Source organism: Bubalus bubalis, chromosome 8, assembly GCF_019923935.1.
Source record: "Bubalus bubalis isolate 160015118507 breed Murrah chromosome 8, NDDB_SH_1, whole genome shotgun sequence".
NCBI lineage: Eukaryota > Metazoa > Chordata > Mammalia > Artiodactyla > Bovidae > Bubalus > Bubalus bubalis.
In genome coordinates this window covers 54,591,229-54,615,409 of record NC_059164.1, presented here as the reverse complement: position 1 = coordinate 54,615,409, position 24,181 = coordinate 54,591,229, and the positions used below count along the sequence as shown (strand labels likewise).

The window sequence follows — 24,181 nt, the reverse complement described above, 5'->3', positions numbered from 1 at the left end:
AGGTGGCCAAAGTATTGGAGTTTCAGCCTCACCATCAGTCCTTCCAAAGAACACCCAGGGCTGATCTCCTTTAGAATGGACTGGTTGGATCTCCTTGCAGTCCAAGGGACTCTCAAGAGTCTTCTCCAACACCACAGTTCAAAAGCATCAATTCTTCAGCGCTCAGCTTTCTTCACAGTCCAACTCTCTCATCTATACATGACCACTGGAAAAACCATAGCCTTGACTAGACGGACCTTTTTTGGCAAAGTAATGTCTCTGCTTTTGAATATGCTATCTAGGTTGGTCATAACTTTTCTTCCAAGGAGTAAGCATCTTTTAATTTCATGGCTGCAGTCACCATCTGCAGTGATTTTGGAGCCACCCAAAATAAAGTCTGACACTGTTTCCACTGTTTCCCCATCTATTTCCCATGAAGTGATGGGACCAGATGCCATGATCTTCATTTTCTGAATGTTGAGCTTTAAGCCAACTTTTTCACTCTCCTCTTTCACTCTCATCAAGAGGCTTTTTAGTTCCTCTTCACTTTCTACCATAATTTATCTTATCTGTATTTAAAAAGACATTAATGACTGATGATATCTTACAGGTCTTATCTTAAAATTACCCCTCCCTGTGCACATATAGACACACATACATACGTATATGCACGTGCACACAACACCATAACCCTTTAGACAGTTAAAAATGTGCAGTAAGTTATTTGGTTAGGGTAAGGTGAATATTCTTTATTAAATAACAAAGGGAACTGTAAATAATACCACAATGGGCTATTGTTAAGATGATTTTAACCAATGCAGGATTACTAAGGCATTTTTACTTTTATTGCTGGTGCTGGCCTCTGGGAACTGAGTTCATCATGATATTCCCATCACAATGTGATCATGTCTGTAGAAAAATCCATCCCACCACACTATTCAAACTTCAGGGGTTTCTTTCCCATGTCTTCAATTTTGTCCAAGTTATCAGTTTCATGGGAACCAATGAACAGACTTTAAAGTAAAAAAATATTGTATAGTGGCACTGTGAGATCTGAGATGTGCAATTCATGAATGAAATGCATATAGTGATTAATTTACCTTGTACACTGAAATCAGTTACTGTTTTGTTCTCTTAAAGGGGAATAAGCTAATTTAGTGTTTGTTCACTTAGTGAAATTGAACTGTGATTCAGATATGTAAATTGTGTTTTTAACTTATTTAATGTATTTCATCTCATGTTTTCTTATTGTCACAGGTTATAATAAATGCTGTGGCCTAATAAATGCCACCAGGTTAAGCTGAGCATTGCCGACTGAGAGCTGTGCTGGCCCCTTTTCTCTACCATATGGTGGGAGGTGTGATTTATTTAAATGTTGGAAAACAGCTGTAAGGAAATATTTTTCTGTGTAAATAGGTAACATCAATCACAGGCAGGGACATTCTTCGTAGCAGCAGTCAACTCTAGGTTATCCTTTTAATGAAAAGAGAAACAGTGTGATGCTGATCCTAACAAATAGTACATATTATTTTTCCACAAATCCTGACTACCATACTTACTTATTCTCCAGCTCTGGCCTTTCTTGGGTGGATTTTAGTTTTGAATCAGGAAGCATAAATCAGGCTGCAGAATGGTTAGAAGAGAGGGTAACCAGCTTTACATGGTAGAAGAAAGGAGGAGGAATCTGAGAAGCAATAATTAAGAATTTGACTATGAGTTTTGATTATAAGAATTTGACTATTAAGACCAAAGCACTTCTGTTTAACTTTATAGCATCTTAAGGTAGAAAAAATTAAAATAAAACTCCAAAATTGAATTCTTCCATTTTGAAACATTTACTGAATGGGGTTTTTTTTATTGTTGTTATTGTTATTATCATTATTATTTTGTCATCAGAAACTTGATTTTAGAATGAGTCTTATCTGTGAGAAAGAGATGTATTACTTAATGAATTAACTGTGTTTTCTTTGACTTCAGCTGAACATATGAAAATAGCACTACTGAAAAATCTTTTTATTACTTTTATTTTACCATTTCTTTATTGAAGTACAGTTGATTTACATTATATTAGTTTCAGGTTTGCAACATAATGATTATATGTTTTTATAGATTATGCTTTATTTAAGCGGTTTCCCAGGTGACTCAGTAGTAAATAATCCACTTGCCAATGAAGGAGACACGGGTTCAATCCCTGGGTTGGGAAGATCCCTGGAGGAGCAAATAGCAACCCACTCCAGTATTCTTGCCTAGAAAATCTCATGGACAGGGGAGCCTGGTGGGCTATAGTCCATGGGATTGCCAAGAGTTGGACATGACTAGAGTGTATGACTGAGTATACACACACTCTATTTAAAGTTATTATAAAGTGTTGACTATATTCCTTGTGCTGTACAATATATCCTTGCACCTTTTTTATTTTATACATAGTAGTTTGCACTGTTAATTCATTACCCTTATCTTTCCCCTCCCCCCATCCCCTCTGGTAATCATTAGTTTGTTATTTATACATGTGAGTCTGTTTCTGATTTGTTATATACATTATTTTAATTTTTTAAGATTTCACAAGTAGGTGATAACATGCACTATTTCTTTCCCTGTTGACTTATTTCATTAAGAATAATACCCTCCAGGTCCATCCATGTTATCGTAGATGCAAAATTTCACTATTTTTATGAATGAATAGTATTCCATTGTATATATATCACATCTTCTTTACCCATTCATTTGCTGAGGGACACTTTGGTTGCTTCCATATCTTGGCTATTATAAATAATACTGGTATGAATATTGGGGTACCTGTTCCATTTTGAATTAGTGTTTTCAATTTCTTCAGATATATACCAGCAGTGGAATTTCTAGATCATATGATAGATCTATTTTCAGCTTTTTAAGAAACCTCCGTATTGCTTCCCTTAGTGGCTGTACCAATTTATTTTCCTAGCAACAGTGTACTAGGGTTCCCTTTTCTCCACATCATCACCAGCATTTGTTATCTGTAGACTTTTAGATGATAGCCATTCTGACAGGTGTGTGGTGATATCTCATTGTGATTTTGATTTGCATTTCTCTGATGATTATCAATGTTGAGCATCTTTTTGAATATCTATATGCCATCTGTATATTAGAAAAAATGTCTGTTCAGACCTGCCCATTTTTTAATTGGGTTGTTTGGGGTTTTGATGTTGAGTTACCTGAGTGGTTTATGTATTTTTGGTATTAACTCCTTGTCACTCATATTTGCAAATATTTTCTCCCATTCAGTAGGTTGTCTTTTCATTTTGCCAGTGGTTTCCTTTTCTGTGTAAAAGCTCTTTGGTTTAATTAGATTCTATTTCCTTTCCCTCAAGAGATAGATCAAAAGAAATATTGCTACCATTTGTGTCAAATTGTGTTCTGTCTATATTTTTTTAGGAATTTTGTGGTTTCCAGGTTTGTATTTAGATCTTTAATCCATTTTGAGTTTATTTTTGTATAAGATTTGAGAAAATGTAATCTCATTCTTTTATGTTCAGTTTTCCCAGCACCACTCATTGAAGAGACTATCTTTTCTCCATTGTATATTCCTGCCTCCTTTGTCATATATTAATTGATCATGGATGCATAGGTTTATTTTTGGGCTCACTGTTCTGTTCCATTGATCTATATGTCTGCTTTTGTGTATACTGTTTGGGTGATTCTAGCTTTGCAATACAATATGAAGTCAGGGAGCATGACACCTCTAGCTTTGTTCTTATTTTCTCAAGATTGCTCTGGCTATTTGGGGTATAAATTTTAGAACCTTTTGTTCTAGTTCTGTGAAAAATGTCATGTGTGTTTTGATAGGGATTACATTAAACCTGTATATTGCTTTGAGTAGTATTGAAAATTTAGCAGTACTAATTCTTCCAATCAGTGAATTTAGGATTGTGAAAGTGAAAGTGTACAGAGTGAAGTAAGCCAGAAAGAAAAACACCAATACAGTATACTAATGCATATATAGAGAATTTAGAAAGATGGTAATGATAACCCCTATGCGAGACAGCAAAAGAGACACAGATGTATAGAACAGTCTTTTGGACTCTGTGGGAGAAGGCGAGGGTGGGATGATTTGAGAGAATTGAAACATGTATATTATCATATGTAAAACAGATCGCCAGTACAGGTTCGATGCATGAGACAGGGGGCTCAGGGCTGGTGCACTGGCATGACCCTGAGGGATGGGATGGGGAGGGATGTGGGAGGGGGTTCAGGATGGGGAACACATGTACACCCATGGCTGATTCATGTCAATGTTTGGCAAAACCACTACAATATTGTAAAGTAATTAGCCTCCAATTAAAATAAATAAATAAAAAATAAAAACTTAAAAAAAAAATAAGTGTTAGTCGCTCAGCTGTGTCTGACTGTGACCCCATGGACTATAGCCCACATGGACTGCAGCTCGCCAGGCTCTTCTGTCCATTGAATTCTCTAAGCAAGAATCCTGGAGTGGGTTCCTATGCCCTTCTCCAAAGGAGCATCCTGACCCAAGGATTGAACCTGGTCTCCTGCATTGTAGGCAGATTCTTTACCATCTGAGCTACCTGGGAAGCCTGAACATGGGATATTTCCCCATTTATTTATATCATCTTTACTTTCCTTCAATAATAGAGTTTTCAGAATTCAGTTTTCAGGTTCAATAGAATTTCAGTTTTCAGAATTCAGTTTTTTAAGCCTTTCACCTCCAAAGTTAGATAAATACCTAGTTACATTTTTATTTTAATGCAATTTATTTTATTTATTTATTTTTTAATTTTATTTTATTTTTAAACTTTACAATATTTATTGGTTCTGCCATATATTGAAATGAATCCGCCACAGGCATACATGTGTTCCCCATCCTGAACCTCCCTCCCCCCTCCCTCCCCATACTAAGAATAAATGAAAATGTATAATTCAGAAATCTCATTTTCAATCCCTGTAAGCAGATACATGACAAAAGAATGACCTTAATATTAGAAAATATGTGATATTCACACAAGGAAAACTATAACACTCTACCTAAGTGCTTTTTAGTAAGAGATGCTTATATTAGGAAGAATAATTATTTTGAAGTATCAATTACTCACCCATCAATTATAGTTTCAATAAAAATTCCAGTGACATTTTACCATATAACAAAGTATTCTAAATGTATTTTGAAAGAATACAAAGTTATTATAATGGAGAACTTTCTATAAATCAAAGAGGGAGGGATTATTATTATAAAATATAAAAGAGTATCATAGAACTAATTTTAAAAGTCCTACTGGCAGAGTAACCAATCAAATATATTAAATAACCCCCAAAAATAACTTATAAAATAATTTAGTATGTGAGAGAGGATTTTTAATAAATCACTATAAAGTGAAAAAGCATACAGTAAACTGATTTTATAAAGTTAATTCACTATATTAGAACAACAGTATTCAAGTTGTTATATTATACCATATACTAAAATAAATACCTATTAGACTAGGGAGTTAAATATTTAATATTTCTTTCATTCAGCATTTATTTATGGAGTACTTACTACGTCATAGGTTGTATTCTTGGCACTTGGCTAAAGGATTAAACAAAGTAGAAAAAACTTGTCTTTTAAGGTCAGTGGAGGAGAAAGAAAGTAAACAAGCAAATATATCTAAAGTATAATACCACATAGTTGTAAGTATAAAGAAGAAAAATAAAGTGGGAGAAGACAATAAAGACTAGTGGAGATTCCATATCAGATATAGGGGTAGGGAGTAGTGACACTTTCTAAGGGAAGAGGACGTTTGAACAGAGATCTGAATTCAGTAAAGGAGCAATCCACCAAGATGTCTGAGAGAAGGCCATTCTTGGTAGAGAGAATAGCAAGAGCTTAGAGCTAGAATTAGGAATATGCAGGTGATGATATAGGAGCAACAAGAAGACCACCATGGCTGTCACAGAGAGAAAGGGAGAGAGTGAGTTGAAAATGATAACTTGTCAGGGGTCAGATCATGTAGAGTTTTGTATGTCATACTGCAGGATTTGGGTGTTATTCTAAGTATGATAAAAAGCTATTGAATAAAGAGAGTAAGCAGCTCATTTGAAAATAATTACTGCAGTTTTTGTGTGGATGATAAACCATGGCAGGGCATGGAATGGGGTGGGGGGAGGTGGTAGTAGCTGAAAAAGAGGAAAATCAGTTGGGAGGCTATGGCATAACTCTTGAAGACAAATGCTGGTGGCTTAGATAATGATGAGAGTGGTGAAGATTATGCTAAATGGTCAGATTATGAATGTTGAAAGGCCAGATGGATTTACTGGTGGAATGGATGTATACTTTGAGAGAGAAGTATTCAAGGGCAATAGTAAGGTCTTGGTTTTGAGCAAATGGTGGTGGTATTTGCAAGAGTGGAAGAGCACATCAGAAGATAGTTGAAGATGGCTAAGGAGGTATCAACAGCTCTTTTTTGGTTATCTTTGTGATGGCTACTAGACATGTAAGGAAGACATTCTAGTTGTTGTATATAAATTCTGGAGAACAGGGAATGACTCACCTGTTTATAGAATACATTTACAATAGACAATAATATCGAGGAAGTGAGTGTAAATACAAAAGAATCTGAAAGATGGAGCCTCCAGGTGATCCACAGTTTTTGCAAAATAAGAAAGTGGATCTAGCAAAAGATTGAGAAGGAGTAAAGAGGAAGGTCAGAGAAGGCAATGGGACCCCACTCCAGTACTCTTGCCTGGAAAATCCCGTGGACAGAGGAGCCTGGTAGGCTGCAGTCCATGGGGTTGCTAAAAGTCAGACACGACTGAGCGACTTCACTTTCACTTTTCACTTTCATGCATTGGAGAAGGCAATGGCAACCCACTCCAGTGTTCTTACCTGGAGAATCCCAGGGACGGGGGAGCTTGGTGGGCTGCCGTCTATGGGGTCGCACAGAGTCAGACACGACTGAAGCGACTTAGCAGCAGCAGCAGCAGCAAAAAGGAAGATACAAAGAGAATCAGGGGACTATAAAGACTTAGAATTTAAGTAAATAAAATATTTTTTAAAAAGAGAGTAAATGAATATAGAGAATTACATTTAATAATCTAAAAGTGATGGGTGGTTTTGACCAGAGTAGATTTAATGCAGTGTAAATGAGTATCTTATTGTATAGTTTCAAGAGAGAATGGGAGATGAAACTGGAAAATGAGTACAGACAACTGTTTTGAGTAGATTTGCAATAAAAAGGTGTAACACATGGGTGGTGGAGATTTTTATTTTATTTTCAAGAAAGTAATTATTATAGCATGTTTTCTGAACTGATGTGAATGATCCAGTAGAGAAGGAAAAATTAATAATACAAAAGAGAAAAGGGATAATTACAGATGCAAAGTCTGAACATGCTGAGAGTGGATGGGATGTTAGGCAAAAGTAGAACTATCTTAAATTCATGAGGGAGAGTTATGGTTATATGCTAAAATTAAAATAAGATAAAAATAGAATAAAACAATGAAAAGACTATAATTTAATGTAGGTGGCTCAGCGGTGAAGAATCCATGTACCAATGCAGGAGATGTGGGTTCAGTCCCTGGCTCAATAAGATCCCCTGGAGAAGAAAATGGTGCCCCACTTTAGTATTCTTGCCTGGAAAACTCCATGGACAGAGGAGCCTGGTAGGCTGTAGTCCCTGCGGTTTCAGAGAGTTAGACACAACTGAGCAACTGAGCATAGCAACTAAACAACAACGAAAAAGGAAAGGGTAATACTTTTTTTCAGTAATATATACATTAATGAGAGAAAAATACATACCTGTTAAATGTCTGATGGACAACCAGAAAGAAAAATTATGGGAAATCTATGACAATAATATTATTTTGAATAATGCACACAAATATGTTAATTTGACAGTAATACACCATTCATAAATATACATAACCAAGATTAAGGAACAAAAAGGAAGTTTCAGAACACTATATTCATAGTACTATCTTACTTAATTAAAAGAAGAAAGGAATGCATAAGACTTTTTCATATATATTCACAGAAAATATTTGAAAAAATATGCATTAACTTAAAAATGGTCCATGGGAAAGTGTGAGAGAATGTCTGTATTTCACTTTGGATCCTTCAGTGCTATTTGAAATTTTTTATAGAAACATCTGTTGAATTTAAAATTAAAATACGTCAAATCAAAAAGGAATATACTGATAGATGCTACCCATATAAATAAAATTAATACTTCAAAAAAAATAAAGTAGAAGAAAAAATGAACCAGAAACTATCATATACCACACACACATGCAAACAGACAACCCTAATAGTTAAAATGAACACATTCTGATAGTAGTAGTAATTCATTAATTCAACATTAAAAAATATATGTATTTATTATGTGGTTCAGTTCAGTTCAGTCGCTCAGTCATGTTCGACTCTGCGACCCCATGAATCACAGCATGCCAGGCCTCCCTGTCCATCACCATCTCCTGGAGTTCACTCAGACTCATGTCCATCGAGTCAGTGATGCCATCCAGCCATCTCATCCTCTCTCGTCCCCTTCTCCTCCTGCCCCCAATCCCTCCCAGCATCAGAGTCTTTCCCAATGAGTCAACTCTTCGCATTAGGTGGCCAAAGTACTGGAGTTTCAGCTTTAGCATCATTCCTTCCAAAGAAATCCCAGGGCTGATCTCCTTCAGAATGGACTGGTTGGATCTCCTTGTAGTCCAAGGGACTCTCAAGAGTCTTCTCCAACGCCACAGTTCAAAAGCATCAATTCTTCGGCGCTCAGCCTTCCTCACAGTCCAACTCTCACATCCATACATGACCACAGGAAAAACCATAGCCTTGACTAGATGAACATTTGTTGGCAAAGTAATGTCTCTGCTTTTCAATATGCTATCTAGGTTGGTCATGACTTTCCTTCCAAGGAGTAAGTGTCTTTTAATATCATGGCTGCAGTCACCATCTGCAGTGATTTAGGTACCAAACATTTTTAGATAGTATGTATGCAAATGTGACTGTGGAACCCTGTCCTCAAGGAGCTTCCAATCCATGGAAGAGACAGAGAAGTAAACATGAAATTATAACTCAAAGTCATAATGCCTATGATAGGGAAAGGATGGATTCCATAAAGAACACACGTACATTGAGTTTCTAATAGTAACAACATCTAAGCAGAAGCAATCAACAGTTATCCAGAGAAGGAGGAGCATTTCAGGTAGCAACAACAGCATGTGCAAAGGCCTAGAACAAATAAAAGCAGTACACACTGAGGGAACTGCAAATTAGTTTCGTTAATGTGTTCCCATTACTCACCACAGTGCCTAACATCCAATACTTGCCCAGTAAATAGTAAACTGCGGTTTTGTGCATTTCCAGTGGCAGCAAAGTTGAACACTTGAGATGAGAGTTTTGCAAAATAAATAAAGAGCTTTAAAAATGTACATGTTCTAATCTAGTAAGTTGGGTTACTCTCCTGAACAGTTTTAGTTTCAGGAAAAAAAAAGTCCCAAATCTGTATACAAAAAACCATTTTCCACACTTTCAATAAGTCAAAAGTAGAGGTAGCATGTCATAACAGTGAAAAATATTCCAGTAGATTATCCATTTTGTATTATCATAAAAGATACTTGAAGAAAGTTTAAAGTTCTCAGGAAAGAACTTGCTGATATAAAAATGTAAAGTACAAAAATAAGAAACTTTTTTTAAGGATGTGCTATGGACTGGAGGAAATGCAGTAAGATGTTGACCATTGACATTATATGGGAGAACTACAAATGACACTTTTTCTTCCTTCTACCTCTCTATAATTTATACATTTACTATACTTAAAAAACTACTAAAAAATTAATTGTTTTTAAAATATTTACCAATTACCTTGAGTTTAAAATATCTATAGTCTTCTGTGATGCCATTTAGAAATAATACCCTAAAGCCTGGCATACACAGTAGTGACTTTGAGAGCTATGTTCTCTCCATATTAGTTTTATCTGCTTCCCAAAAGTAATTCAAAGGTAATTCCTAAAAATTAAAATTGGATTGGCCAAAACTGTTTATTCACAGGAAGGAAAAAAAAGAGGGAGAACTATGTAGAAAGGGTTTGGCTTTGTAGTCAGCCTTACTAGAGAGGAGAAACCTGAGACCAAGTAGTTCTTGGTAACGTGTAGAATGAGAAAAGACAGTCAATAGTGGATTCTGTGATGATGATAGTACAGTATAAGGAGGAATGATTTACTATCTAGGTTTTGAACAGTTTATTGTGGATTCAGGTCTTCCAGTAAACCAGTTTTTTAGTAATAAATGTGTCAATGAGGTAAAAGTTTTTCTTGATATGAGGTTGAATATTTGACTGCTTTTATTTTATTTTTAGTCCATTATAGAATTCTAATAACAGGACACATTCCAGACAAAGGAATTGTACAGTTACTATTGTAGATTTCTCTTTGTATAATAAAAAATAATCTTTTCCTTGGTGCTAAGAGTTCTTTGTGTGTGTGTATATATATATATACACACACACATATATACACACATATATGTATATATGTATGTGTGTGTGAAAGAAATTTGCCTTTTGTTTGGCAAATATGTTGTTTAAATATTTTGCTCTCACTTGATAATTTATCTTTTGACTTTGTTTATAAATTTTTGCCAGAAATTTTTAACGTATAATTTCCTTAAGCTATAGTCATGTGTATAAAAAATAAAATATAGTAGCATTTAGTAGCATTTTCCTTCATTATTGAATACCTCAATTTCACTTCTGTTTTCAGCACTCTTTCAACCCCACCTCCTGTTCCACATGATAACAGCTGATTTTAATTCACTTCAGTGCAACTCCAATCATTTCAAGTTTAAACTATGGCAACTCAGGATTCCCTCCATTCCTTTACCCTCTGGATCTCCCAAGGTTCATGTAAGTTCTGGAGGCCTTTTAGAGGGTCGTGGCATTGGGGGAGTGTGATTGTCTTTCAGCTGCGTTTTGTCCTGTCTGGTGCTGCTGAGATGACTATAACACCCACTGATGTGGGCCTCGCTACAATGGTTGAGGTCCCTAACTGTACAGTAGTCCATGCTGCCATCTGCTGGTGGTTCCTCTTGTTACTCCTGTGAGACCTTAGATGTTCAAGATGGCTCCTGAAATTTATATCATAGTTGTATACTTTTCAGGGTAATTTCATCTTCTCTCTTATTATTCTTGGAGGCTACAGAAGGTTGGTGGGATTTCTTTGAGTTCTTCATTCAGACATTCCAGTTGCTCTCATTCCTTTATGAGGATGCAAATGGAGACCCCTGTGAAGAGGCCTTTTCCTTAGTGTTCCAGGAAGGAACCCTGGAAGGTACACAGGAAGCAGTATACCAGTCTTCCCTGCTCTTAGATCCAAACCTTCTTCTACCCTTGAGAGAATTTTAATTTCCTTTTAGGCAGACAAAAACTGTCTCAGCATTGTTCTCCCATGTTTTTCTGCCATGAAACTGGGCCACAGAAATGCTGAGAAACTGACAGAATTCTCTGCCTATGAGGAGATTATCTTCCCTCTTTGTGTTAGTGAAGACCTTGTGCTCAGTTCTGATGTTTGGATTAACACTGCAGTGAAGGCAAAGGTAGCACAGGAAATAATCCACCTGCTCAAAGTTAAAGGTGTCATCCTGTGTTCATTTTTATGCAGTGAAATACATCCATCCCTCTGCTTTTGCTTCTGGGCTTATGTCACAGTAATTTCTAATGTCTTTTTTATATCACAATTTTGCAAAATTTCATCCACATATACTTCTAGGACTTTTATAGAACAACATTTTAAACATATAAATCTTGGACTTATCTTGCATCTATTTTAGTATACACAAGATATGAATTCAGTTTACTAATTTCTCAAAATAATACTATAGCAACTTAGTGGTTTGGAGTTCTTGGAGGGATATTTTGCCTGAAGTATCCAACTTGCCAGGAATATTCACTGATTTCATGATGGGACCTGTGAACCAGTCTTTAGAGTTAAGAGTAGTGATTGTCAACTTTGACTGCCTATCAGAACATTTGGAGAGAGTTAAAAATACTGATAACTGGATCCCAGCTTCTCGTGTAATTGTTTTGGAGTACAGTCTGTGCGTCATGATTTTAAAAATCTTTCTGGATGATTATAATGCATTCAAAATTGAATACTATTAAATTATAAATCTGTCTTTAGGGCAAAAAAGAGCATGAGTGAAAGCCATGTGATGCTTTTTAATAGAGCAGTATGGAGCATGTATCCCAGTCACCTTGGATATGTGGGCTTGTTGAAACCCAGATTTCTGTGCCCTTCTTTCAGAGTTGCTGAGTCAGAAGCTGCAGAGTGATGCCAAAGAATTTGCATTTCTAACAAGTTCTTGATTCCTACTAATGTTACTGGTCCAGGAACCACACTTGGAGAGGAAATGTAATAGAGTATTAAAAGAACTTCTGGAGGAAAATAACTCTAGACCTTTTATTTGGTCAGAAGGTAGCATCCACATTTATACTGGTACTTTTCATTCTCCCATTTGAGTTTCAAAAAGATTATAAATGAAATTTATTCAGAATTTATTATTTAGCTACACTCATTCTTAAGATGTAATTTAAGGTGCAATAAAATAAAACATAAATGGAAAGAAGGGGAGAAAATTAGAACATGAGTAAAATGATGTCTGGAAAGACAAAAGGGTAGTGTACATATGTACATTTGCTGATGTTGGACCATAAATTTGGTAAACTTTCAACAGTGAACATTAAACAGGGAAACAAAATCATAGGAAAATTTATAGTGCTCCTGAGATGAAAACAAGCCAGTACTTCAGAGAAAAAAACACATCACTGTCTTTACATCAGAGGAAACTTTCTTCTATATTTGCTTTCAAGATAAGTCTATATGACATTGTGAATAACATCTTTTCTCTTCATGATTGTTACAATAAATGTAGATATTCTATTGTTCAAAGCTTAATTATAACATTAGAATACTAGGTAATTTGATCACTAGGTTATTTGGAGTTTTTTTTTTTTTCCTTAAATGAGTTTCAGAGTACTTTTATTTAAATGACTCCTCAGTCCTCAATATAAATTATTGATCCCCATCAAAATATAGCAGAAGCAGTTATACTGAGGACACATGAGAGTGTTCAGATTTAACATTCTCAGTTTGTTGGTCTGGAGCACAGATGAACTTTCCTTCATTCTGGATCTTGTTTCTTACCTTAGAGAGCGAGAGATCATAGAACTTTTTGAGAATCTGGTGGTAACAAAGCACCTGCTTTCGAGAAAATAATATACAGATCATTATTATTCATAAATTCCAAATTTATGGACTTGGTTCCTTGCTAAAATTTACTTGTAACCCTAAAGTCAATACTCCAGTTGTGGTAGAACCAGGCAGTGTTTCATCTCTCAGACTGTAAACAAGTGTTATTTTTAACAGCACATTTAGTGCCATGTTTTTCACATTTTTGTGCTTTTTCTTTTTATTTCACTGGATAAAATAACCCCTAAGCACAGGAAGGCCATAATGTGCCTCATGGAAAAAAATGTGTGTTGGATACTCTTTATTAGCTTCATTCAAGCATGAGTTAGAGTGTGGTTAGCCATTAGTTCAATGTTAATGAATTAACAGTAAATATTAAATGAAAGTAAAACAAAAAAAAAGGAAGTGAAAGTTGCTCAGTAATGTCTGACTCTTTGTGACCCCATGGACTGCAGCCTGCCAGTCTCCTCTGTCCATGGGATTCTCCAGGCAAGAATACAGGAGTGGGTTGCCATGCCCTTCTCCAGGGGAGTTTTCCCAATCCAGGGATTGAACCCAGGTCTCCCACACTGCGGGCAGATTCTTACCATCTGAATCACCAGAGAAGCCCAATATTAAATGTTCAGTCAGTTCAGTTCAGTTGCTCAGTTGTGTCCAACTCTTTGCAACCCTATGGACTATACCATGCCAGGCCTCCCTGTCCATCACCAACTCCTGGAGTTTATTCAAACTCATGACCATTGAGTCAGTGATGCCATCCAACCACCTCATCCTCTGTCTTCCCCTTCTCCTCCCGCCTTCAATCTTTCCCAGCATCAGGGTCTTTTCAAATGAATCAGCTTTTCACATCAAGTGGCCAAAGTATTGGAGTTTCAGCTTCAGCATCAGTCCTTCCACTGAATATTCAGGACTGATTTCCTTTAGGATGGACTGGTTGGTTCTTCTTGCAGTCCAAAGGACTCTCAAGAGTTTTCTCCAACACCACAGTTCAAAAGCATCAATTATTCAGCAGTCAGCTTTCTTTATAGTCCAACTCTCACATCCGTACATGACTACTGGAAAAACCATAGCCTTGACTAGATGGACCTTTGTATTAAATGAGGTATCTTTATTAAATGAGGTGTCTTTAAATAGAAACACACATAAAACAAGATTATGTATTAATAAGTTGAAAACCAATATTGTGACCACAGGTGTGCAAAATCCTTTCTCTGTATTTTCCCAAGGAAAGTAACCCTTCATTTCCCCTAAGAGCAATGATTCAGTAGTCACTAATTCTGTGTTTTGAGATGACATTATAAAACATAACTACTCCAGATATCAAGAACTGACTGTATATACCCCATATTTGCCTTCAGATTCCGAGATTTTATAAGATACTGAGTATGTGTTAGATAAGAGCCCTCAATAAAGAATGGATGTACTGAGTTTTTGGGGAATTATCTTGAAGGAGTAATATTTCTCTTAATGAGGTTTTTTTTAGGGTTATTGGCTCAAAACCAGACTGCTGGGTTTCAAACTATGTTACTCACTAGCTGTATGATCTTGGGCAAGTTTCTTAGCCCAAGCTTCCTCATCTATAAAATAAATAAAGGAATTAAGAAAAGGACTGGAACATCAAACAGTTCATATGATTTTGTTAATACTTTAAATTAATTGATTAACAACAGAGAAATATGGGAATAATTAGAGTTCTCATTACCCAACAAAGAGGGTGTTAGACAGTAGGATGCAAATATTCAAAAATAAACTGCTTAATTTTTATACCTCAATGAGTATGACTTCTCAAACTGTTTACCATTCAGCTTCTCATGGCTCTGTTCACAAATGAGTTTGTTGGAATTAATAACTGAAGGAATAGTTCACAACAAAACAAACTTCTCATTCCCCAACTTTGGGTTGAAAATAATCATGGGAAAAAATAGCTAAGCTTCAAAATGAAGAAAAAAGAGGTAGTGATGAGATTAAAAATATTTAAGTTAAGATAAAAGGCTAAAGTAAAGGCAAGAAGCTTAGAGATTGTAAGAGAAAAAAAAAAAAAAGGAAAACTTAAAAAATGCAACAAGGTATTTATGCCCAAGACAAAGCTCAAGGTATATCTGGTTTCCTGAAGTGTTGGGTCCACTATTGTAACTATGGTATTAACTACTCTGCTACACAATTCTTCAGAGATCTTTAGTAACATAGTACAGGACCACTGAGTTCAAACAACTGGAGGGCTTTAGGCAAAGCATCAGTTTGTCTCAGCTAAGTAGAGCACACTGATAGAATAAATATGAAATGAAATAATTCTGTGGGCTAAAAAGTTGAAGTTTAAAGACTTCCAAGTTTGTTCTTCTTTACATTGCTTTGGTTATTTTTGACCCTTTGCATTCTAATATAAGACTTAAAGAATTTACGTATAAATTTCCACCGAGTGTGTTTGCAATTTAATCCATGATGCAATCAGTTGGCAGTCTTACGTATCTCTTGTTAGATATGTGTGTGTTTGTTTGTATGTGTGTGTGTGTGCACTCAGTCACGTCTGACTCTTTACAACCCCACAGACTGTAGCTTACCAGGCTCTTCTATCCATGGGATTTCCCAGGCAGGAATACTGGAGTGGGTTGCTGTTTCTTCCTCCAGGGGATCTTCCCAACCCGAGGATCAAACCCACATCTCTTGTGTCTCCTGCCTTGGTAGGTGGATTTTTTTTTAATTAATTAATTAATTTTAATTGGAGGATAATTACTTTTCAATCTTGTAGGGTTTTTGCCATATATCATTATGAATTTGCCATAGGTATACATGTGTCCTCTCCATTCTGAAACCCTCTCCCACCACCCTCCAAACCCTATCCTTCCAGGTTGTCACATAGCACCAGTTTTGGGTGCCTGCAGGCAGATTCTTTACTACTGCACCACCTAGGAAGCCCTTTGTTAGATTTATTTCTAACTATTTGATTTTTCTTTTGCTTTTATAATTAGAATTGTTTTAAAATTTCATTTTATATTTGCTCATTTCTTCTATATAGAAAAAACAATTGACTTTTAAAATATTAACCTTGTGTTCAGTGATTTGGTCCATCACCCCATTGTCTAATAGTTTTAATGTTCTTTTGGACCGTCTAACCTTCTAATGTACTATTTTTGTCTATGAATTATAAAAACTTCAATAATTTCTTTTTTCTGGGCTCCAAAATCACTACAGATGGTGACTGCAGCCATGAAATTAAAAGACGCTTGCTCCTTGGAAGGAAAGTTATGACCAACCTAGATAGCATATTGAAAAGCAGAGACATTACTTTGCCAACAAAGGTTTGTCTAGTCAAGGCTATGGTTTTTCCTGTGGTCATGTATGGATGTGAGAGTTGGACTGTGAAGAAGGCTGAGCACCGAAGAATTGATGCTTTTGAACTGTGGTATTGGAGAAGACTCTTAAGAGTCTCTTGGACTGCAAGGAGATCCAACCAGGCCATTCTGAAGGAGATCAGCCCTGGGATTTCTTTGGAAGGAATGATGCTAAAGCTGAAACTCCAGTACTTTGGACACCTCATGTGAAGAGTTGACTCACTGGAAAAGACTCTGATGCTGGGAGGGATTGGGGGCAAGAGGAGAAGGGGACGACAGAGGATGAGATGGCTGGATGGCATCACTGACTCGATGGACGTGAGTCTGGGTGAACTTCGGGAGTTGGTGATGGACAGGGAGGCCTGGCGTGCTGCGATTCATGGGGTTGCAAAGAGTTGGACATGACTGAGCGACTGATCTGATCTGATCTGAATAATTTCTTTCCACTCCTTACAATTCTTTTAACTTTTTTTGTTCTCTCCTCCTCTACATCTCCCTTCCTCTCCCTTTTCTCTTTTTCCTAGTCTTCCTCCTCCTTTTTTGCCTAATGGCACTTGTTACAAACTTCATTTCAGTGTTGAATAGAAATGGTAATAGTAGATCTTTGTCATATTTCAATTCCAGGGGAAAGCTTCAACATTTCTCCATTAATTACATTTGGTATGTTAAAATTATGAATATATGCACATTAAAAGACACTATTAACATTTGGAGAGGGCAGCCCCAGAATGGAAAATATACTTTCAATACATAACTTTGGGTGGGAGGGAGGCTCAAGAGGGAAGGGGTAATGAATACTTATAGTTGATTCAATTTGTTGTACAGCAGAAACAAACAGAACATTGTAAAGCAATTATCCTCCAAATAAAAATAAATAAATTAATGCCTATCCTTAACAAAACACTTCTGTTAAAAACATATAAACTCCTAACAATTCATAAATGAGTTGAAAAAATGGGCAAACACCTGGATAAATACTTTAGAAAGAGGATACCTAAGAAGCCAGAGAGACGTGAAAAGATGCATACATTTATGAGTCATTAAGGCAACAGAAATTAAGACCACAGTGTAATATCACTATATATCCACTAGAAGGGCTAAAATGAAAATGACTGACAACTTCAAGTATTAGCGAGTATATAGAGAGCTAAATCTCATAAACAGCTGGTAGGAGTAGAAAATGGTAAAACCACTTCCTGTTTAACAGCATATATTAAAGCTTACTGGCTTCCCAGGTGGCACAGTGGTAAAGAATCCACCTGCCAATGCAGGAGAGGCAAGAGACGCAGGTTTGATCCCTGAGTCGGAAAGATTCCCTGGAGGAAATAGCAACCCACTCCAGTATTCTGGCCTGGAAAATTCCATACACAGAGGAGCCTGGTGGGGTGCAGTCCATGGGTTGCAAAGTCGGACATGACTGAGTGACTAAGCATGCGTGCATGTGCGCATGTGGTCATACACACACACACACTCAAAAGCTTACTGAAATCACAGAAAGAAAAGCCACAGATTAGGGGGCACCAGTATACAAGTCTACAGTATATATTCCTCTGAATCCAGAGTTGTGTGGCAATAGTGTCTTCTCATTACTTTATAGAATTATATATATATATATATATTTATATTTATATGTGTATATATATAGTTTATGGAGAAGGCAATGGCACCCCACTCCAGTACTCTTGCCTGGAAAATCCCATGGATGGAGGAACCTGGTAGGCTGCAGTCCATGGGGTCGCTAAGAGTCAGACAGAACTGAGCAACTTCACTTTTACTTTTCCCTTTCATGCATTGGAGAAGGAAATGGCAACCTACTCCGGTGTTCTTGCCTGGAGAATCCCAGGGACGGGGGAGCCTGGTGGGCTGCAGTCTATGGGGTCGCACAGAGTCGGACATGACTGAAGCGACTTAGCAGCAGCAGCATATATAATTTATATATTTATTCTTCCTACTATTAATAGACAGTTGAGTCATTTCCCAGTTTTCAGTTAAAATGTAATGCTCCTATGAGCAGTCTTGTACATGTACTATAATAATCATAGTTTGGCATATCTGTTGAATATATAATTGTTTGGACTAGAGAACACGTGGATATTAAGCTTTAGTTGGTTGAGGTTGTGCTGTGCTCAGCCATGTCCAATTTTTTGCATCCCCATGGACTGTAGCCCACCAGGCTCCTCTGACCATAGGATTCTCTGGCAAACATACTGGGGTATATTTTTGTATCTCTAGGAGATATTCCAGACCTAGGGATTGAACCGGTATCTCTTATGTTTCCTGCATTTGCAGGTGGCTTCTTTATCACTAATGCCACCTGGGAAGTCCTAAATGTTATCAAGTGTGCAGTATAAACTGGAATATCAGTTACTTCAGGTTGGAATTTAAATAATTATTTCTTAAATTTTTGTTTTTCAAGACTAGTCAAATCTAAAAGCCTGTATTTTCTATCATCCCTTTGTTCAGCATATCCTGCTATTAATCACTTAGTAGCCATCTTGGTTATCAGATTGACTGTTGCATATACCAAAGAGAAACTGTAAAGTGCTTCCTTTAAGTGAAAAGTTGGAAGTTTTGGGCCTAAATAAGGCAAAAAAAAAAATTGTATGCTGAAGTTGCCAAGATCTATAGTTAGAATAAATCCTCTGTTCCTGAAATTGTGGAAAAGGAAAGAGAAATTCATGCTAGTTTTGCTGTCACATCTCAGACTGCAAAAGTTAATGGCTGTAGTGTACGATAAACCCTAAGTTAAGATGGAAAAGGCATTATTTTGTACAAGATATTCTGAGAGACCACATTCATATGACTTTTATCACAATATATTGTTATAATTATTCTATTTTCTTATTAATTTCTTACTGTGCCTAATTTAAGTTAAACTTTATCATGGTATATATTTATAGGAAGAAGCAATATATATATAGTTTGATATAATCTGAGGTTTCCAGAATTCACTGGTGATCTTGGGAAAACATATGCTCCACAAATAAGGGAGAGATACTTAATTGACATAAAATTTAAAAACAAACAAAACTAACCTACAATCAGTTCAGTTCAGTTCAGTCGCTCAGTTGTGTCCGACTCTTTGCAACCCCATGAATCACAGCATGCCAGGCCTCCCTGTCCATCACCAACTCCCAGAGTTCACCCAGACTCATGTCCATCGAGTCAGTGATGCCATCCAGCCATCTCATCCTCTGTCATCCCTTCTCCTCCTGTCCCCAATCCCTCCCAGCATCAGAGTCTTTTCCAATGAGTCAACTCTTCGCATGAGGTGGCCAAAGTACTGGAGTTTCAGCTTTAGCATCATTCCCTCCAAAGAAATCCCAGGGCTGATCTCCTTCAGAATGGACTGGTTGGATCTCCTTGCAGTCCAAGGGACTCTCAAGAGTCTTCTCCAACACCACAGTTCAAAAGCATCAATTCTTCGGCTAGAAGTCAAATTGGAAAAGTACCCAGGAGAAGGCACTAGGGCATTTCTAGAGTAATACTGGTAATATTAATTACTTGATCTGGAGGTTGGTTATATAAGGGTGTGTGAAATTTCAGTGAGCTGTGTTTGTGATTTGTACACTTTCCTGAATGTATGTTGTACTTCAGTAAAAGCGATGAAAACAAACAGAAAGCCTAAGGGATCAAATAAAGCTATTTGATTTTAAATGACTAAAGGGGTGCCATAAATGCCTACTGTACTTCAGAAGAAAAAGTAATCCATACTTAAAGATATTTGAAATTTATGAGCTGAAAGCCTACACCTCTGTCAAAAATCCTGATGGGAAAATTTTGAAAGTGGTATTCTGCTTGTACCTCAGAATAGGCAACCTGTACTTCTCCACTGGGAGAAGCAACTATTAGTAGACAGGAAATTCTGCATTCTCACACTATCAACCATCTCCAGAGTCCATGTTAACCCCTTCATCAAGAACATTTTAGCAGGAGTTTCTCCATTGAATTCCCCAATTTCATTTGCCCCATAGTGTTGTCTCACAAGGCTTCCCAGGTGGTGCTAGTGGTAAAGAACCCTCCTGACAATGCAGGAGACCTGAGACTGGGGTTCCATCCCTAGGTCCCGAAGATGCCCTGGGGGAGGACATGGCAACTCACGCCAGTATTCTTGCCTGGAGATTCCCATGGACAGTGGAGCCTTGGTGGACTACAGTCCATGAGGTCGCAAAGAGTCAGACTCGACTGAAGTGACTTAGCAGGCACACACATTCTCCTGGTAATACATGATCATTATTTGGTCCTCATTTGTAACTGAATCTATTTGTCAGCCACAAACATATGGCCAAATGAATGCATCCACTGGCTGATGAACCTGATTGCTTTATTATATTTTCTTCTTTTCAAATAAGGAAGAAGAAGCATCCCCAGATAAAATAATACCAAGATTTCTGAGTTTTGTGACTAATGACAGAATTTTCACTGTCTCTTTCTTAGATTGCTAATTCAATTACTAACAAACTATGAAAATAAGGACAAACATATAGCATGTCTGAAAACTGAGAAAGGTCCATAAGGATGTCAGAAACTCCCAGGAATTTCTGATATAAAATAATGGATGAGTCCAGACTAGAATCCTTAGTTGAAAGTTGACTCACCACCTTACTAGGAGAAAATGAGTCAGTATTCCCAAGATGAAAATGGAGAACACCCTGGAGAACATAAATTGCCTAATTTGAGGAGAGTTTTAGAGGCAAAGATAATAGAGAGGCAATAAAGACACAGTACTTTTTAAAAAAACTTTTGATTTGATCAACCACAGTTGAGAGCAGGGCGCCTGAAATGTGGCAAGGATCCTGCAGTAACCAGAGAGATCATGCAGTGTTGAATAAAGCTGTCCTCTCTCTCTGTTAGAATTTATAATTGCTCTGGATTTTCCAATAGTTTCCATTAGATAATCAATCATCAATATAAAATGCATTCTCAGAAAGAAAATAAATGTGTTATTATTTTTAGATATGATTATTTGCCTAGAACACAAAACAAATAAAAACTGATAGCAATCTTGATAGTAGAGTCTGATTATACAGTAAATATGTTGCACTCCATCAGAGAAACAATGACACATTAGAAAAGAAAACATCAAATCAGCAACAATAGATGCAAAATGGGTAGGAAAACTTTTCAGTAAGAATGGAGAACCCTCAAATTGTGTAGTTATTATAAACGTGGTAATTCTCCTTAAGAAAATAGAGCAACTCAAAGCAATCCCAGTGAGATGCTTTTCTTTTTGAAATTTGATATAATGAATCTAAATGTCAACTGAAAGAATAATTTGATGTTTTATTCTCCCCAATTTACAACATTATATTCAATGAAATACACAGACCTTATATTTATGATCAATCATGTTTGACATAATCATCAAGATTATTAAAAAAATACCCCAATTTGTTTTATTCCCAGAAAGTTATTTATTTTATACCTCCTTTAAATCAATTTTCATCTCCAAACTTCCCCACACCCACAATCCCCACCATAGGCAAATATCATGCTGTTTTGTTTATTTTTTTCTCTACAGGTTATTTAGGTTAGTTTTTGAACTTTCAGTTCAGTTCAGTAACTCAGTCGTATCTGACTCTTTGCGACCCCATGAATTGCAGCATGCCAGGCCTCCCTGTCTATCACCAATTCCCGGAGTTTACCCAAACTCATGTCCATTGAGTTGGTGATGCCATCCAGCCATCTCATCCTCTGTCGTCCCCTTCTCCTCCTGCCCCCAATCCCTCCCAGCATCAGAGTCTTTTCCAATGAATCAATTCTTCCCATGCAGTGGCCAAAGTATTGGAGTTTCAGCTTCAGCATCAGTCCTTCCAATGAACACCCAGGACTGGTCTCCTTTAGGATGGACTGGTTGGATCTCCTTGCAGTCCAAGTGACTTCTTGGACTGCAATCCAGTCTTTGGTGCTTAGCTTTCTTTACAGTCCAACTCTCACATCCATACATGACCACAGGAAAAACCATAGCCTTGACTAGACAGACTAGACTTTGGTTTGTTGGCAAAGTAATGTCTCTGCTTTTTAATATGCTATCTATGTTGCTCATAATTTCCCTTCCAAGGAGTAAGCGTCTTTTAATTTCATGGCTGCAGTCACCATCTGCAGTGATTTTGGAGCCCCCCCAAAATAAAGTCAGCCACTGTTTCCACTGTATCCCCATCTATTTCCCATGAAGTGATGGGACCAGATGCCATGATCTTCGTTTTCTGAATGTTGAGCTTTAAGCCAACTTTTTCACTCTCCTCTTTCACTTTCATCAAGAGGCTTTTTACTTCCTCTTCACTTTCTGCCATAAGGGTGGTATCATCTGCATATCTGAGGTTATTGATATTTCTCCTGGCAATCTTGATTCCAGCTTGTGTGTCTTCCAGCACAGTGTTTCTCATGATATCCTCTGCATATAAGTTAAATAGCAGGGTGACAATATGCAGCCTTGACGTACTCCTTTTCCTATTTGGAATCAGTCTGTTGTTCCATATCCAGTTCTAACTGTTGCTTCCTCACCTGCATATAGGTTTCTCAAGAGGCAGGTCAGATGGTCTGGTATTCCCATCTCCTTCAGAATTTTCCACAGTTTATTGTTATCCACACAGTCAAAGGCTTTGGCATAGTCAATAAAGGAGAAATAGATGCTTTTCTGGAACTCTCTTGCTTTTTTGATGATCCAGCGGATGTTGGCAATTTGATCTCTGGTTCCTCTGCCTTTTCTTAAACCAGCTTGAACACCTGGAAGTTCATGGTTCACATACTGCTGAAGCCTGGCTTGGAGAGTTTTGAGCATTACTTTACTAGCGTGTGAGATGAATGCCATTGTGCAGTAGTTTGAGCATGATTTTGGCATTGCCTTTCTTTGGGATTGGAATGAAAACTGACCTTTTCCAGCTCTGTGGCCATTGCTGAGTTTTCCAATTTTGCTGGCATATTAAGTGCAGCACTTTCACAGCATCATCTTTCAGGATTTGAAATAGCTCAACTGGAGTTCCATCACCTCCACTAGCTTTGTTCATAGCAATGCTTCCTAAGGCCCACTTGACATCCCATTCCAGGATGTCTGGCTCTAGGTAAGTGGTCACACCATCATGATTATCTGGGTCGTGAAGATCTTTTTTGTACAATTGTTCTGTGTATTCTTGCCACCTCTTCTTAATATCTTCTGCTTCTGTTAGGTCCATACCATTTCTGTCCTTTATCGAGCCCATCTTTGCATGAAATGTTCCCTGGGTATCTCTAATTTTCTTGAAGAAATCTCTAGTCTTTCCCATTCTGTTGTTTTCCTCTATTTCCTTGCATTGATCGCTGAGGAAGACTTTCTTATCTCTCCTTGCTATTCCTTAGAACTCTGCATTCAGATGCTTATATCTTTCCTTTTCTCCTTTGCTTTTCGCTTCTCTTCTTTTCACAGCTATTTGTAAGGCCTCCCAGACAGCCATTTTGGTTTTTGGCATTTCTTTTCATGGGGATGATCTTGATTCCTGTCTCCTGTACGATGTCACGAACCTCCGTCCATAGTTCATCAGGCACTCTGTCTATCAGATCTAGTCTCTTAAATCTATTTCTCATTTCCACTGTATAATCATAAGGGATTTGGTTTAGGTTATACCTGAATGGTCTAGTGGTTTTCCCTACTTTCTTCAATTTAAGTCTGAATTTGGCAATAGGGA

General features: G+C 37.1%; 1 long non-coding RNA gene across 2 annotated transcripts in view; it reads left to right on the top strand.

Moving 5' to 3' along the window:
• Positions 1 to 12,747, top strand: part of LOC123334719 — a 317,276-nt gene extending 304,529 nt beyond the window's left edge. For both annotated transcript variants that reach the window (XR_006552778.2, XR_006552777.2), the window contains exon 3: positions 10,708 to 12,747. This is a non-coding gene — a long non-coding RNA (uncharacterized LOC123334719). The remainder of the gene's footprint in view (positions 1 to 10,707) is intronic.
• The last annotated feature ends 11,434 nt before the right edge of the window (positions 12,748 to 24,181 follow it).